Source organism: Lycium ferocissimum, chromosome 6 (genome assembly GCF_029784015.1).
Source record: "Lycium ferocissimum isolate CSIRO_LF1 chromosome 6, AGI_CSIRO_Lferr_CH_V1, whole genome shotgun sequence".
Lineage (NCBI taxonomy): Eukaryota > Viridiplantae > Streptophyta > Magnoliopsida > Solanales > Solanaceae > Lycium > Lycium ferocissimum.
The window spans coordinates 66,630,891-66,650,328 of NC_081347.1; the positions used below are offsets into that span (position 1 = coordinate 66,630,891).

The window sequence follows — 19,438 nt, forward strand, 5'->3', positions numbered from 1 at the left end:
AGGACCCTTTGTATAATACTATCTATGATAAATTTATAGGATGTGCATAGGATCATAGATGTATTGGGATAGTAGAAAAATATAAAAGGAAGGAAGAAAATTTTGCACAAATTTTGGGTAAAATGAGAGTTCCCATCATCTACGCCAACGTGACCAAGATTTGTGTTTATTAATTAAGTACTAATACTTATTACTTTCCTTAATTTGTAGCTTTTCAATTTGCCTTTTTATTCTTTTATTCTTAGACTAAGGAAATCGTTTGAAGACAATTATATTTATTTTTACGACATATATTAAATGTGCAAAAATATATTACTACATATATACATTTACAACAAAATGGTATAATAGCAAAACAAGTAAGTTCATGTAGAATTAAGAATTTAGTGAAGTTTAATATAATGATGAAAACTAGAGGACAACATTTTTTAATTTTTTTAGAAAGAATATTTTTTCTGTGAAAAAAAAATAATTAGTGTGATGATGTTATCAAGGCGGATGTAGCCTTTCTCTTCCTACTAGTTCATAAATTCACAATTATATATATATATATATATATATATATATATATATATATATATATATATATATATAATTTGAATCCATAATCTAACAATACGATAAGTAAGTACAATTCTAAGAATTTTAAAAAGTTGAACCCGTTAAAAATAAATTTCGATCCGTTTCTGACTATTGTGCTACTTTATTTTTTTCATAAGATTATGTTATTATTTTAACTAGTATTTTTTACCAGCGGCGTCATGCAGATAATGAATATTAACTACATTTTTCTTATCAATTTTTTTCCTATATATACTTAACTTTTATTATCCTAACCATTCAACAACAATTAAAACACATAAAATCAACCAAAAGATCAAAAATAAAGTGAGCTTGAAATTACAAAAGAACTAAGCATGATGGATGTCAAGAAAGTACATGCACCATGAAATAAATTGCATTCATATAATAATTGACTATACCAATCTGATTTAAGTATTACATAAAATCAAAATCAAAACCACTCATGTGACCAATAACTGGCTGACAAAGCTTAAAACTGTCAATATGTATTTGGTCAAGTTATTTTAGCCTCCATAAAACCTATAATATCAATTTCATATCTCTTGAAATGTTTATCTCCCTGAGTTTGAAGAACGCAAAAATTTGTTTGACGTCGAACCCAATCATTTTTTTAAGAAATTTTTTTTTATAGTTCATCAACTCCACTCTATGGTATTCAGGTTTCATAGGCGGTCACAATAATGTAATACCCTCATTATCGTTTTCTTTAGGCGGTCACAATAATGTAATACCCTCATTATCGTTTTCTTTTATCAATGCTCTCCCATAATTGTACAGAGTCTATGGAATTGAAGAATCAACCTCTTTTTCCAACTTCGATATGTTTTCTATTAAAGAAAACGATATACTGCGCATGCTTTGTCCCAAGAATCGTACGGGCATGTTTATCTCCTTTCTCCAACTTTTTTAAGAACTTTAAATTATTTTCACTTAACACGGTAACCTTATAATAGATCCTTTATATAAGTAAGATGCAACAACATATTTTTCGATAACAATATCCTGTGAATAGCTTTACACCTAATCAACATCAAAAAATATAAAATCTTTGTACATAACTATTTAAAAGGCACAAATAAGAAATAAATTGAAGAGTATTTTTTGTTTAAAATTAACGATTAGAACAAATTTAGTAATTAACTGCACACATTGCTGTAGACAATATATATATAAAATTTCAGCACGTACATAAATATGAAAGAATAACATATTCGATAAAAATTGTAGACTGCTTCTTCTCTGGAAAAACATGACGATTAGAACAAACTTCTTACCTTATCTGCACTCATTATTATAGACATTTTTCTGTTAAAAAAAATATTTGAGCGATTAAAAAGGCAAAAAAACTTACAGTATAGACACACCATATATACTCAACTCATCTATCTGAGTCTTCAAGACTTTATCAATGAGTATTTCAATAATTTATGGAGGAAGTTTTTGTAGTTCAAAGATCTTCACATCTGCCATAGCAAAACTTTTCACTTAAAGGAATTATCAGTTACTTTGAATATAATTGTAACCCTGTAAATAAGTAGTTGTGTGTGCCTTCGAGACACTAACTCAACATTATATGGACATTTCTCTTCCAAAATTATATTTTACAGAAAACGGTTCATATTATTTAGATTCTAAATTTTTATAAGAATCAATTATATATAATTATTATTATTGAACTATTTTTTTCCGTTTCCATAATTTTTCCTATAAAGATGTACTAAATATTTATTTTGAATAACTATTCTCATAATAATTAGCAGTACAAATTAAACGAACAAAATCAAATAATTACAAAGAAAAATAATACTTACTTGAGTATAGGCCTAAATATACTAAACAAAGAAAATTTTAGTAAATGAAGTCATCACTTCCTTTAATACAATCATCACCATCTGCATATAGAAAATGAAAACACTAAAATTGTCGAAGTTTTTAAAAAAAATGAAAAATATAAGGAATGCATTAAATCACCAAAAGAGAGAAGAATATTGATGCAAATAGATGTGAGAGAGAGACGGTAAAAAATTAAAAATGAGACCAGAGAAAATTGATTTTAAATGGGAGAAGACCCACGTTCCTAAATAGAAGGCATGCAAACTCAATGTGGAGACCCACATTCCTAAATTTAAGCTCATTTGAAAAAGTATGAACTCCTCTTTTTCAACCTAATCTGCGGAGAAAAATAGTTACACAATGTTTCAAATTTGTTAACTCAATTAAGATATATAATGTCTTTCCATTTGAACTTTTTAATCTAATTTTAATATGCTTTAACGATAGCATGGGGAAAGTAATCAACTTTTAGTTCTCAAAAATTGTTCAAAACATCATCACATATTTTCTCTTCCACTGTCTTCCATAATTATTATAAAATGTACCTTAGATAAATGTCAAAAAAGATCTAACAAATAGTTTTAAAGATACAAAGAAACTGCTTTACAGTTAACGTCAATTTTATTTTTATTTTTTGGTAATAACCTGTAAATCATTTTATTACCACCAACAATCAACAAAACAACTAAAAAGAGCACTTGGATTCCTAACCCCCTTACTAGGAAGGTTGTCAAGAACACCAAGTCTCCGCCACTACTAATTACATAGAGCCTCTAAATATCCTATACATTTCCTTGCCTGTTTTGTGTCTATAAACATTTCTATTCTTCCTCGCACTATAAACTGTATTTGTTGCACTATTGAGCTCGTATTCACAGTAATGCCTTTGAATATCTTCCAATTCCTCGCTTGCCAAATGAAGTATATTCTTGCACCATGGATAGCAGCTATAACTTCCTTCTTCATTCTGCACCAGTGTTTGTTTTGGATGACCTGCAACACCATATTAATCTCTACTTGAGGCACCTGAACCCCCAGCCACTGTTCAATGCCGTTCCATATTGCCTTAGACCATTTGCAATCAACAAACAAATGTGTGTGGTCCTCCAATTCGTCTTGATCACAGAGTACACATGTTGCTTTATCACATCCTATGCCCATACCAGCCATCCTATCCTTTGTCGACAAGAATTTCTTTTGAACGACCAATTGTACCATATTATGAACCTATGCCTAGGGTTGGAGTAATTTACTCCATATCAAATCATGTGTTGCAAGTGTTCTTTGTAGTAGCCAACAGTGTGAGGTAGCTCACCATGACAGAGTATTTACCATCCCTAGTGAGCATATATCTTCTCTGACTAAACCAATGTTGCATCCCCAGTTTAATTTTGTTTAGGTTCTTCCAGTACCAGCTACAATCACCAGGTGGATTATGACTCCAAAAATCTACATCAGATTTCATATAAATGCCATGAATCCATTTAACCCGCAGCCTCGTTATCGATACAATTAGCCATATTATTTTTTACCAACCGATGCCAAGTTCCATTTCCTACAACTTCTAATATTCAACCCCCGTGTTTCTTTGGTTGACACACCTTCTCGCCATGCTGGGTACTTTCTTAACGTTTTCACCGTCGCCCCATAGATATTCTCGACATTTCTCGTCGACATCCTTTAACACACTCTGGGGCAGGATGAATACTGCCCCCCAAAAGTTGTGAAGAGAAAAGAGAATTGAATTGACAACTTGTAATTTTCCTGCATAAGAAAGATGCCGTGATGCCACAGACCTGATTTTCGGTAACTTTCAAACTAAGTTGATGGCAATCAAGTTTGGTCCACTTTTGGCCGCAGGTAATCCCTGTGTACTTCATGGGGAAGGACCCTCCTCGAACGTTGCTTGTCGTGTACCTTCGTTCTTGTCGCATCATCTACACCACATGTAGATACTTGATTTGTCGAATTTGCGCTCAAACCTCTAACAAATGGTGGTGCAATGCCTCCATTATTCTTCGAATCGATGCTTCATTACCCTTACAGAAGATCATAAGATCATCTGCAAACGTAAGATGTGTGAGCTTCATATCTTTACACATCGGATGGAACCGAAAGTCAGGCAGCTGGCTCATTTGTTCCAAAATTCGACTCAGATACTCCATGACTAACACGAATAACAAAGGTGAGAGTGGGTCACCTCGACGTGCCCCTTTTCCCATCAAAATACCCACAATCGTCCCCATTTACCTTCACAACAAAAAAACTAGTCGTAGTGACACAAGACATCACTAGTCGAGTAAATTTTCCCCGGGAAACCGTACCCTTCCAAAGATTTTCGCACAAACTCCCACCGCACCATATCGTACGCTTTCCGCAGTCAATCTTCATTAAACATCTCGTCGATGTCTTCCTATTATAATGCTCCGAGTAAGTCATGGCATATTAACACATTGTGTACCAATGACCCGCCCTTAACAAAAGCCGCTTGTATGGCATTGACCGATATTGGTAGCACCTGCCGCCGCATACATAATAATTTTTGAGATGCATTTATACAAGACATTACGTGCAGATACGGGTCGAAATTGGCTTGCACGATGTGATTGCTCACCTTAGGAATGTAGGAGATCAAGTGTGGTATTTAATTGTTTTAGCATTTTACCCGACCTCATAAATTCCCATATCGCAAAGACACACATCATGTCCCACCTTATGCCATGACGCTCCGAAAAAACCACTCCCATAGCCATCGTGGCCGGGCTCTTATTAATATTAATGCTAAACATAGCATCTTTTATCTCTTTTCGCAAAAGCCCTCGTTCGCCTCCGCATTGTTGTTCCATAGACAACTTAGGCCCCTGATTAAAGAAACCTGGATATGCTTTTCTTCTCGGCCCCCCATGCTCTCTCAGTACCGGCGGTAGTATTTAACAAATCGCCGCTGCAATCTTGTCTTGCTCATGTTGGACTTGGCTCGTTCATCTTGAATTTGGCACACCGATTGTACTAGTTTCCTTTGTTTGATTATTGCGAAAAAATATTTTGTGTTGTCGTCTCCTAACTTAATCCAGGTAGCTTTACTTCTTTGGATCAAGAACATTTCTGAAAGTTTAGCAGACTGCCTATACTTCAGTCGAAGGCTCGTCTCCTCTTGCTGTAGATTAGCATCAGTAGGACTTAGAAGTAGTCTCTCCTGGCACTGTAGCATGGCTATCCTATCATTCTTTGCCTCCTGAACTATGTTGCTGAAATGTTGGCAATGTAGCTGTTTGAGATTCTGTTTCAACATCTTTAATTTTTGAACGACTTGAAACATTTTATACCCTGCAATATCTGTGCACCATCCATGTTCAACAACCTTGTGAAAATCTGGATGTTGACACCAAACATTACAGAACTTAAAAGCTCTTTTATTCTTCTTAATCTGCTTCACCATTTGAACCACGATAGGACAATGGTCACTTACACCTGCTGGTAGGATATTTGCTCTACAATCTGGCATATCATCCATCCACTCCCCATTTACAAACACCCAATCGATTCGGGAAAAAGTTCTTTCATCTTGGTTATCCGTCCATGTGTATTTGCCTCCATTAGTTGGGAGCTCCACTAGTCCACAAGATATCCAAGCAATGTTGAAAATCCACAATTTCACAAGATATGTGACCGGGTACCACCATTTCGTCCTCGCCGTGCAACACCGCATCAAATCCCCTAGTACCACCCATGGGCGGACATCGTTGCATTCAAATCGCATTATATAGTTCCATAATTCCTTCCTCTCTTCTTTTTGGTTAAAAGCATATACAAAAGTTGCATTAAATCTAAGTTGCCTTGAAAGACATGTAATTTGGCATGTCATGGCCTGGGCTGCTTTGCTCTCAATCACCACATCAAACCAATCTTTCCTCCAAACTAACAGCAATCTCCCATTATAGTGAAAGATGGTTGCTCCTATACTCCCATCCTCCAAACATGCCTTCCACCACCGATCCCACCTTATGTACTTTTATTCTAGTTTCAATAAAACACATTATTCCTAATTCTAATTCATTGCGAGGTGTTTGACTTCCTCTCGCTTATTGAGGCCATTCGGTGCCCTCACATTCCAAACTCATGATTTTAACCATCCCCTGAGGAGCCTCTGACTACCCCTCCCAACTTCATCTTGCTCTTGTTTGCTACTTCCCCCTCCCTCCCAAGTGGTTGGAAGGCCAGGATCGGGATATTAGCTTCCCCGTAGCACTCGCTTACAAAGACTTTGCATCGGTAGGTACATTCACGCTTTGGTTAAAACCAAAACCAAACTAAAATTTAACCAAACCGAATAAAAAAACCGACATTTGGTTTGGTTTGGTTTGGTTTTAAATTTGAAAACCGATAGTATTTGGTTTGGTTATGGTTATAGTAAAAAATAACCGAATAAATAATCGAACTAAACCGATAATTATATACATAAAATTTATAATTATTTATATGTATAATATTAACTTTTCATAAATAATTAAAGATATTTTATACCTTTTAATTATTAATTTAATTTTGGTCTACTTATTTTTAAGGCCCATGTCTTAAAAGAATATGTCCAAGTCCAACAATCCAAGCCCAACTCTAATAAATCGTATGCATAAGGGTAAAAAGTAAAAATCCTACTATCTCTTTTCATTTTACATTGCCATCAAGATGTATTTCCCTCAATATAAAGAAAGTTCGCTCTTTATGGGTGTGAGGAAAAAAAGAGCTTCATAAGAAATTTGAAGAATGTAGAGAGAGAATATTTGAATTGTCACGCTAGTCATAAATTGAAAAACCGAACAAACCGAACCAAACCGACAATAACCAAACCGGTGGTTATTATTTTACTTGGTTTGGTTATGGTTTTAGACATTTAAAACCGACTAAATTGGTTTGGTTATGGTTTTAACCAATAACCGACCCAAACCGAACCATGAACACCCCTAACTATCGCTCCCTCTCGCCTCTCTCGCGTTTGATGTCTGAACTCTCCACGCACCTCCATTCTGTGGTTAATTTATTTGTATCTTAATTCAGATATTTTTATCCTTCAATTTTAATTTTTTTTTTTTTTGAATTTCCTGAAAACTTGAACTTGGAGTTAATCCGTTCATTGCAATATTTTTTACCCTTTCAGGTTTTATTTTTTTTATTTTTAAATTGAGATGTTTTAAAACGTGTTTTTGTTGATGTTTAAAGTTTAAACCGTGCATGTTTGTGGTTGTGAGTGTGGCTGGGGAAATTGGGGTATAGAACGTGCAAAGTTAGTTTTCTTTTAAGAAAAAATTGTTTTCCGTTTTTGTCTTTTTTTTTTTTTAAATAGAAATTTTCTGATGCTGACACTTGTCAGTCTATTATGCTTTTGCTTCTCCTATTATATATTGATAGATTTTTTCTTTGTTTTTGAAATATAAGTTCTATCGCTGCAAATAAAAATTGATTATTTAATTTGAATGTTCAAGAATAAGAAAAAGATTATTTGTAACTTACGTGAAGTTTTTTGCAACCGCACGGTTACGGACGAATTTACTAATTTTTCCATATCAGTTTAGACTTTGGACATTCTCTGATTATATGTAAAGGATCCTCCACATCATCGTCACATCTATCGCATTGTGGTGACTCAATTATTTTCCTGGTGAATCTAACTTCATTTTAAATAAGTTTATCATGTCTTATAAGCCTTGAGCCATATAAAATATTTTAGCTTCTCAGGGATGCGAAGTTTCCAGATTGTAGACCAGCTCCTGTCATTTGGAGTGGTTACATAATCACATGAGAATTCATAAGCCGATTTGATACTAAATTTTCCATTACTAGTGCCAATCCAAGTGCGTTGATCTGCAAAGACAAACTTGTTAGAAATATAAACAGATAAAATATCATTTGTTGCATATGGATTAAGGAAAGAAACTACAGAAAGTGTCCACAAAGTGATATTTTGGTGACGACTTTTGGACTCACAAAAAGTGACATTTTAGTGTCGATTATAATTACTGTTGATCTCTCAAGCTCAATTTGTTTTAGGTTGTTGAAGCACGGTTACATATTGAACACTTATATAGCTAGGGCCGGAGCTAGAAGCTCAGATGCGAGTCCAAATTAGAAATGAATGATAGCAGCAGCCACAATTTTTATTGGAAACGGGAAACAAACTTTTATTCTTTGTTTTTTAGGCTAATGAACTTAACATTATTTGAAAATGAAATACAAGTAACACAAACCTTTGGGGAATCGAAGATGGACTATATCCTTCCACATAAAGATCAAAATAAAAAAAAAGATGAAAGGAGGAGAAATTTTAAGTACTATGCCCACCTCCTCTTAATCCTAACTCTGAAGCCATGTTTCATGTAAAGCATAATATCGAAATTGGGGCAAACCACATGACCTTTCACCATTTCAATCATGTAATTATGGATGATAGCAGCAGCCGCAATTTTCATTTGGGTAAAAGCCACTTCTTTCCCAATACAAGTCCTTGGACCTGCATTGAAAATCAAGAACTTGGAAGACGGTTCGTGTTTCACTGTTCCACGATCCGTAATCCATCTCTCTGGCTTGAATTCTAAGGCATCCTTTCCCCAAATGAATTCCATCCTCCCCATTGCGTACATATTGAATATCACTCTCAGCTTGGGATGAACACGATGACCACTTGGGAGAATATCAAAGTTCTTGTGGAGTCTTGCGCTCGAACGCAACAGAGGGATATAGTCTCAGCGTTTCACACAATGCAGCATGTAAATAAACAACATTTTTCAACTCTTCCACCGTAAAAGCCCTCCGTTTTCCACCTTCTTTCTCCGGGATGATCGCCATAAGTTCTTCCCTTATGTTCTTTTCAACCTCAGGGTGTGTGAAAACTAGCCAAATGAACCAAGTAAGGCAAGCACTAATTCCATCGCGCCCCGCGACCATGAAATTAAACATGGTGTCCCGCAAAAACTTATCATCAAACTTCAACTCTCTTTTTGTTTCTCCGTCATTGAGTACCATGTATGATGTTAATAAGTTGAAACCATCTTCGTCTTCCTTCATTTTTTTTCCTCTGCTCAATTCGTCACGTTTCATCGATATATACTTAAATATAATTTGGTTGATGAGTTCCTCTGCTTTGACAAGTTTCATCTCTGGCCCAATTCCAAGCCATTTTTGCAACTTCCAGATGCTTTCCGGCAATATATGGCGTATGAACTAGACGTAATTAACATCATCCATGGCTTTTGAGAAGGGAGTGTCAGGGAGGTCAAGAGAGAGGCAGCCAGGATCAAAGCCCATTACTAATTTAAATGTTGTATCAAATGTGAATCTCTTGAAAACATCTTGCAAATCAACAACTCTACCTTCTTCGGCCATGAACTCGAGGACTGGAATCAGGCCTTTATCTACCTTGTCCCAGCTGGTTTGTATCAAACACTTGTGGAATCTCTGATGAGCGATCATTTCTTTAGCGAGTTTCCTCTGATCCTTCCACGAATCAAAGTCGGAATTGAAGATTCCATCGCCAAAAATGTGGAAAATCTTCTTGAATTCTGGCCCTTTAGTAAAATTTGGAAAATTTGCACTCGTGATATAGTGAACATTTGCAGGATCCACTGTGCCAAGAATGTCCATGTTAGTAAACCAAGGGCCTTTTAGCAAGAAAGTACCTCCTGTTTTTGAAAGAACCTCTACAATCAGTTCATGGATTCTATGAAGATTTAGAATAAGGGCTGGAAACATCCCAATAAATGGGTAATTTCTTGGTAGGTCATTTTTATTACTATGTCCTAAAGCCCATAGCCAGAACACAAGAAAGAAAAAGATTGGTATAAAGATTTCAAGGTACCCTATTGAGGCAAACAGAGAAGTGAAAACGGTTATTTCTTCCATAATGTTTATTTTTTTTGGTTTTTTCACTTGATGCTTCTATATTGAAAACCCTCAATTCTATTTATAGGGTTTTAAAATGGGAATTAAATGTGCATGGGCTCGAAATGGAAACAATCATTGGTTTATCTTTCTTGCCTGTTTTTGGTAATGGCTTTTGGCAATTAATGTGTAACGTGGCCTTATTTGGCCCTACTTCAAATGGCCTTGTTGGCTGTTTTATGTCCAATATTTTTGACACTTGGTGGTTAAAAATGGAAAGATTTCATAAGTAAAAAAATTTCTGTAAGTAAATTATACAAAGTATCACTTTCTATATTATGTAACGTACCATCAAAGTAATTACATTGTATGTGTTAAAAGCTATCAGTCTTCCCTCAACTACGGCACAATCAACCAAAAATATATAAATATTCCTAAAATCTTGCATAAATATATGACAAACTATTACTCCTTTCCAGAGTAAATCTCTCTTCTCCTAGCTAGGCTATCGTTGGGTCACCCTATGTATGAAACGACGGAAAAAAGTTGGGTGTGCAAAACCCGGTTTAACTGATAAACCAAAAAAAAAAAATGCTATTGGTTTATCGGTATCGGGTAATTAGGTTAACGGTTGTTAAGTGGTTTTATAATATTTTCTTATTGGACTAATAGTTCGGTTTCTGGTTTTTAAATTTTAGTTAATGGTTAAAACGATAACCCAATAAGATCATATTAAAATTATCTTTTTATCCCTAATTATATAATAGTGGCTTCAGAGTTTAGATACAAACAATTAAATGGTTGATATCCATCCAAGTCTCTGTCTCGGTTTGCCAACATAACTTCATATGCATTCATGTTAGTCTATTCTTTTACGGATTTCTCTTGGCTCTTTGATAAAGTGTAAAGCTCCACTTACAGTTTTGAGTACTTCGCGTTTGCTGGTTATTCTTCATAAAATGAATAAGAGGGTTTGATCGAGTTATAGTTTTTAGAAGAGCATTTTCTTTTTTGGTTAAACTGAATACTGAACGATTAAGGGTCGCTAACCGATTAACTGGAAATTGATAACAAATATCTTATTGGTTTGGTTATCTGTTTAGCATGTTTACAAACCAATAACCTATAACTCAAACCAATAATATACAAAACCGGACCGAACCAACCGATAAGCACCCCGAGAAAAAAGTCACATCTACACTTAAAAGCCAAAATTTTATTAATACATATTTTCTAATTTAGGAATCACTTTTATTAAATGGATTCTTTCAAATTAGAAATTATAAACATATGGTAACAGTTTGTAAATGAATATCTAATAATAAACCCAACTTAAAAACGTGGTTTTACAAAAAAAAATAAAAAAAATGAAGAAGAGTCAGATACATAGGGTTCATAGATAGTTGTGAAAATATTTTTCTTTTTATTTATTTTCTCCCCTTATTTTTTATTTTTATGCTTTTACTATTCACTTTGATGCAATTATCTTTTTGTGACTAAAGAAAATTGTTGGAATTATTTGAATAAATTACTATAAAAAAAGTGCATGAATATTCAATATATTAGTAACTATTATTCGCACTTCAGCGTGAAATTTTATTCTTGTAATGTTATATCATTAAAACCTTATATTTGACATATTAGTAATATACGTATGTATCATTAAAATATTATTGATATATTTTAAGGCATACCGTGTAACTATTTTAATGGTACGATATATAATATCGAAAGTGATACTCCTTTCGGTTCAAAATAAGTGTTCACTTAGCTTTTAGCATATCTCATAAGGAAATGTTAACTCCTAAAATAATAAGTAGTTTGACTAAACTATCCTTAATGAAATACTACCTAATTAATATAGTTTCTTGATTACATAAAAATTCATTTATCTAAATAGAGATATATTTGAAAGAAAATGATCCATTCCTTCTTGATTATGTAAGTGGACACTTATTTTGAACCAAAATAAAAAGGCTAAGTGAACACCTATTATGAACCGGAGGGAGTAGTAGTTCTATGATTTACTTTTAGAAAATTTGTATTCCTCCGTCTCAATTTAAGTGTCTTATTTTGATTGGGTACAAAATAAGAAATAAATGGAGATTTTTGAATCTTGTGGTCTTAAATTAAAGATGTGTGTAGTCTTTAAATCTTTTGGCCTAAAACTTGCTAAAACTTACTAAATATATAAAAATGCACTCTTTTTAGGACAAACAAAAAAAGAAAGTAAAACGTTTAAATTGAGACAGAGTGATTACTTATCAATTTTTTGTGCGGATTGCCCTTCAAATGCACGGGTCTTTAATTTTTGTCCCTCAAAATGGTCGTCTTTAATTTTTGGCCATTTCGCCTAATACTATGAGGTTTGGGGTTCGAACTCCGGCTTAGTTAAAAAAAAAAAAAAAAAAAAAAAAAAAAAGACAATTTCGCAAGGCAGAATTTTGTAGTAAAGTTAGGCCTTAAGGCAGAGTTTTGGCATGCAGAAGGCAAAACTCTACCTGAAGTAGCAAAATTCTGCCTGAAGGCATAGTTTTGCATCCAAACCCTACCTTGTAATTTTTTTTAAAATTCTTGACTGAGCGGGATTCGAACCCGAAATCAAGAGGTTTTAGCGAAGGCTAAAAATTAAAGACCGCCTATTTAATGGACAAAAATTAAAGACCACCCCAAAATAAGGGGAATTGCCCATTACTTATTAAATTTTGTCCCAAAGCAAATCACTGCCCAAGTGGCCCAATATTTCCAATGCTCATAAGTTTAACGGGCTACTCATTATAAATGTCAAAATATGGCTGGCTTTAACAGATGAATATCTCTCTATTAATTAATATATAATCATTGGACAACCTGACCCCACTGAAAGCAATCACTGCCCCTGTAGAGTTTAATTCCGGTCGACATACAAGGGGCTAGCTAGGGTCATTTGCACTTTTGACCTTCGTCTTTAATTTTTGTCGTCCAGATCGAATTTATGCTTAGAGCGGCATAAGTTACGTATCATAATATTCATAAGTTATACACGTACTTTTAATAAATTTATGTCTTTATAGGCATAAGTTTGATTTTGAAGGATAAAAAAATAAAAGACCAGCCCATTTGAAAGCCAAAAATTAATGACCATTCCATTTAAAGATCAAACTTTGCAATTACTTCGGCTAGCTACTCACTATAAATGCCAAAATGTTATTTTCTTTGGCCCATGTGGTATTAAGAAGAAATCACTTCACTTGCAACGGTTTCTCTCCCTCATAAAAATATTTATTTCTCTCTTCTTCTTTTTTTTTGGGATTAATTAAATTAAACAATCAACAATATGATTAAGTTTTGAGAATATTTTCTGCATTTCAAAATTAAACACTTAAACCTTATATATAATGGAAATTCTACACTTACTCCCCCTGTGAGGTATATTCTTAACTAAGTATATTTAAATACAACAACAACATATCCAGTGAAATCCCACAAAGTGGGTCTGAGGAGGATAGAGCGTATGCAGACCATATTCCTACCTTGAGAGGTAGAGAGACTATTTCATATTTAAATAGACAAATTTATATCATAAACAAATTTTGTTTTGTATTTTATGAAATTTAGAGAAGAGGATAACTCTTTTTTGTTGAAATCTTATGATAGGTTTCTATCAAAGTATTTTCATTCAATATGGTTAGATGTATATAGGGTTAGTTAGTAACTAAGAGGGGTTAGTTAGTAACTAAGAGGGCTAGGCAATTGTTATAAAAATTAGTGGGCTGACTACTTATCAGTGTTTTAAAAGGCAATTTCAGGCCTCGAGGTGGGGCACTGGCAAAACGCCCCAGGGCACCCGTGCGGAGCTTAGTTCCTGCGAGGCTTTCGCCCTAAGCGCCCGACTGTACGCTCTAACATACTTAACGCCCAACACTCGGGGCTCGCCTAAGAGCTCTTACCTAATATATGTTAAATTTCTTAATTAAAATAGTTGACCCTCATAATTCTTTAACTAATGAATGATACTTAATAGTTTTTCATCTATAGAAATTATAAGTTTGGGTGTAACTCAACAATAAGTCGTAGTTTTGTATATTTATTACTTGAAAACATCGTGAGGGTGAATATCACATAATATTTCTTTTAAAAATATATAGCCGAATTGTACATTTTCACTTATCATTGGTCTTTTGTCCTATATATCAAAATTATCATATTTTATTATTTTACTATTTGAAAGTAATTTTATTTTTATTCATGAAGGAGTTACGTTTTAATTATAATACTGATAAAGTGTATTGATTATTTGCTTACAAGGAGATAAAATGAATAGTATGATAGTATATTGTTTTAAAATTGTGATTTTTTTATTGTTCGAAAGTTAAGATGTTAGAGCTGATTTGTATTTCATAATAGCTTTTATTTCATTGTGTTGTTTATGCTTGTAAAATTATCTTATATATAATTACAAGTTGTAAGTGACGTATATCATTTATTTACAGTTTTCTTTTATTTTTATGTGATTTTACCTATTTAAAAAAAATATTGTACTTATTTTATTTTATGAAATACTAAAAATTATATACTCATAAGGCGTAATACTCATGGGGCTTACGCCTTGCCGAGTCATATGTAATGCCCCATCTTTTAAAACACTACTACTTATATTTCTCCCCTCGCGTATAGTTTAACTAGGCTAGCAACCAAATAGGGACTTAAATTAAAAATAAACCCATTACTTTTTATAACTCATTTTAAACATTCAATATACCTTATTATTATTTACTGTTTTTAGCCGTAAGCTACAAGGTGGTCATTTCATTAAACTAGAATTTAGGAGTTTTCTTTTTCAGTTACCAAAATTAAAATGATCTCTTTTAATTCTCATTCCATACATCTATCTATCTATATCTATATTATTTTAAAAGTATGAATAAAAATGTTGGTTGATCAAAATAACCTTTAAATATTGAACGACTTTTATACCCTTTTAGTCTAATTTTACTATATTTCTATTGATTATTTTGGTAAATATAAAAAGTGTCGCAATTAAAAGTAGAGTTTAAAGCAAATACTACTTTTATGTTGGTTGACCAAAATATCCTTAAAATATTGAATACAAAAACTTAGGAGAAAAGGATACAACTGGAATTAGACGACATGTAAATCCTATTACTATTTGGACACGGGGTATTGCGGGCCAAAGTACCACGAGGGTGGTTTGGTTTGGGCGGAGGGTTGCGTATATTTGAACCGCATGACTATAAGCTTCATTTTTTTTTTTTTAAACAAAAGAGGTATTGCCACAATTATGGAGTTGCAATTGTGATTTTTGTTTCTTTCTATTTATTCAAATGTGTTTTTTATTTTTTTTTCCGATCAAAATCTGTAAAAGGAAATGTGCGCTTATCGCTCTATTATTTTCAGCCAAATAAAAATCAACAAAGTTCATACTGGGTATTGCGTATATACACAGAGTTTATTTTACATATTTTTAGATATAACGACTATTCATTTTAGCCAGATAAATTAGCCTAAATAACGGAGTTCTAGAACTTTTTTTATTTACAAATTTGACTCAAAAAGATGATCTAAAAATATATATTCTATTTTTAAAAATGCCACGTGGATAGAAAAATCCATGTGGGAGGTGCATGTATTCAACTTCCCTGGGATAAGATCTGTTAGGGATGGATGGCATTGGCAAGACAACACTTCTAGGAGAGCTATGATCATCTCGCAATCAGGTATCATTTTGACCTTCGTGTTTGGGTTACAATATCTCAAGAATATCGAAGTAGAAATGTCTTGTTAGATGCTTGACATTGCATTTTAAAGCAAGCAAATATTGTCATCGAAAAAGATCATTATAAGAAGGATAACAATGAAATAGCCGACCTGGTGCAAAAGAACCTAAAGGGTCGAAGATACCTCGTTGTTGATGATATTTGGAGTAGGGATGTTTGGGTTAGCATAAGAGGAACATTTCCTGATTGCAACAACAAGAGTCGAATCTTACTGATTACTAGGGAAACAGAGGTAGCAATTTATGCAAATCCTAGTTATCCTCGTGAGATGAACCTCTTGAATTTAGATAACAGTTGGAAGTTACTTCGTGATAAGGTATTTGGACCAGAACATGATCATCCTCCTGAGTTGGAAGCAACTGGAAAGAAAATAGTACGAAAATGCCAGGGACTCGGTTAACAATTTTAGTGATTGCTGGGCATCTCCCTAGAGTGGCCAAGACATTAGAAACTTGGAAGGATGTTGCCCAAAGCTTACGAAAAATCATTGCTAGTCATCCAGATAAATGTTTAGGGGTGCTCAGTTTAAGTTACCACCACTTGCCTGGTCACCCTAAACCTCACTTACTTTCTATTGGTAGTTTCCCAGAGGATTTTCAGTTTTGAGACTTAGAGATTGATCCAATTATGGATAGCAGAAGGTTTTATGAGGACATCTGGAAGTGGTTAATGCTTGGAGGAAGTGGCAGTAGATTATTTGGAGGATCTTATCAGCAGAAACTTGATAATGACTGGAAAAAGGAGATTCAACCGTGAGATAAAAGCATGTGTAATCCATGATCTACTGCGCGAATTCTGTCTGATAGAAGCTGAAACGACAAAGTTTGTGCACGTTGTGAGAACTTACCCTACTCTTTCAACACAAAAGCATAATGTTCGTCACTTCAGTTTTCAAATCCAATCTTATTCAGTTGATGATTGTTGCAAGCTATTACCCTATATTGTCAGATCTTTTTTATTTTATTTAAATATATTGTCAGATCTATCTACCTATTTTCTCTATTAGATGGACCTTCTGTAACCTATTGCAACTTTCTTCTACCTCTGTCCTGTAATACTAGAATTTTTATCCCGTTTCAACCTTCGCAGGGTATTAGCCATCTTCCACGAAGATAAAGAGCTCCCTGCATTTCCACTTATTATAACAAGGTTATTTCATTTCAGATATCTTGCAGTTAGATGTCTGATAGAACCTATGAGTTCGCTCTATTTGAGTTCATCACCTTAAAGTTCACCAAAACAGTCTAAGAGAACTGATCCTTAAGTTGTTTTCACAGATAGTAATAGAAGGTAAATAAGATAATTGCGTGGAAAACTCTTTGCTCAAGGGATTAAAAACCACGACCTACCCTAGTAGGATTTCAAACTTCACTAAATTGAGCAACTTCAGATTACAACATATTGCAACCTAGGAATTAAACTCTTAATCCCCAACCCTTACAATACACCTATTGTAAGCACCTTTACAATAACTCTATTGCAAAGCTCCAAGTCTTGACTACCTCTAGCCAACAACCCAACTAATACTTAGCTAACTCTAGCCAAGAAAACAAAGTTACAAAGATTGAAAACTGTCCTACTATAATGCTTCTTGACAAGCAATGTGGGATTACAAATTAAGAGCATGAAACAAGACTCAACTATCCTAGGACTTCAGATGTCTTCAGTGGTAAGAACTGGTCCCTTGGATTGTTGAGATCTTGTTCTTGTGGGCACCTTGTGAAAGATAGCCTCCACACTTGAGAGAAATATATCCTTTTAGATTTGCAAGTGCTAGGTCAAAATGATGCCCAGCATGTTGTATAAATATGAGACAAAATCGAGAGCATGTGAGAGAAATGTGACCATCAATAGTGACTTCTCAAAGGCTTTTACATATAGTCACAAGGCTTCAGTAGTCACTGAGCAGTAAAGACTTTACGGTATTGTTAAGTACCATGCAGTACTCCTATGGGACCTGATGGAGGACCTGGTCCTTGGATCTTTTGTCAATCATCAAAACTTATGAACTACTATAACTCATCAATGTCGCAGCAATCTTCCTACATCTATGTCAGAGCTTCGGAATTTACAAACTCTAATTCATTTGCAATTTCTTTCACGTACAAACTTATTACCAGGGAAAATATGGATGATGACGAACCTGAGGCATATGCATCTGGGGAATGCCAGTTATTTACCAAGTCCTAGTGGAGAAGGTATTCTAAACAAGCATCTTGGGATGCCAAATCTAGAGGAACTTTTTGCTCTTTGTCACACCAGTTGTAGAGATAGTCTTTTCTGGCATTCCCAATCTAAAGTGTTTGATCATCCGTATAACTACTTCAAGAACAAAGGGGTACGACCACTCGCCTCATTGATATATCCAACTTGAAAAAACTCAAAGCATTAAAGTGTGTCAACTATGATTTTTTGCAAACGATCTCCATCAAGAGGTTCAACATCACTTAAGAAGTTGACTTTAGCTGGCTGGTTTCGTTTTCCTTGGGAAGACGTATCAACTCTTGTTATGTTGCCAAATCTTGAAGAGCTCAAACTTAAAGATCTTGCAGTTGCTGGTCTAGTATGGAGATTGAGTTATGAAGACAATTCCCGAAGCTTGAAGTTCTTGTTATTTAGCCACCTAGATTTTTGGATTTGGGAAGCTAGCAGCGATAGCTTCCCAAATCTAGAACGCCTTCTTTTGAGGAATTGCAACAACTTGAAAGAAATTCCAACGGATTTTGGGGAAATTTGTACTTTGAAGTCAATTGAGTTACATAATTGTAGCAGTGCTGCTGAGGATTCTGCAAAAACAATTGAACAAGAACAAGAGGACATGGAAAACAGCTGCCTTAAGGTCTACATCCATTAGCAATCACGGGAAGTTTTATATTCCTCTAAATGAATTCTTCCATTACTAATTACTCCAGCTCATTTACTCCTTGAAATTATAAAATGATGACTTCTACTTTTTATCTTGCATATATGCAGGGGATTGAAGTTTTTTTTTTTTTTTAGGGACAATCTAACGCTATCTTGCTGATGCTTCTATTGCGAGTGATAACATCTAAATCCACTCCTCAAAGAGAAAGTGTACACGGTTGTATGCAATATAATTTATCCAACTATGAGTCGGGGTCAAATCCACAAGGAACACTATAAATGCGGTTGAGAAAGTAAAGGATTTATCACCAACTAAGCTAAGCCAAACACTTTTTCAATATTTGATTTTGATTTAAAAACTAACAAAGATAAAACTAACCTAGAAAGCAAGTAAAATGATCAATGGCCACAAGTATGGATACAAGGAACTCTCAAATAACGATACAATATATTTTATGGTTTTACAACTAAGAGCGGGTTATGTTAATAGATAATGGCTTCTAAAA

The 19,438-nt window shown here is 34.1% G+C and overlaps 2 pseudogenes; one reads left to right on the forward strand and one right to left on the reverse strand.

The window, feature by feature from the left end:
* Positions 1–10,394, reverse strand: part of LOC132060122 (alkane hydroxylase MAH1-like) — an 11,085-nt pseudogene extending 691 nt beyond the window's left edge.
* Positions 10,395–15,950: 5,556 nt separating this feature from the next.
* LOC132060926 (putative late blight resistance protein homolog R1B-16) lies at positions 15,951–19,222 on the forward strand (annotated as a pseudogene).
* The last annotated feature ends 216 nt before the right edge of the window (positions 19,223–19,438 follow it).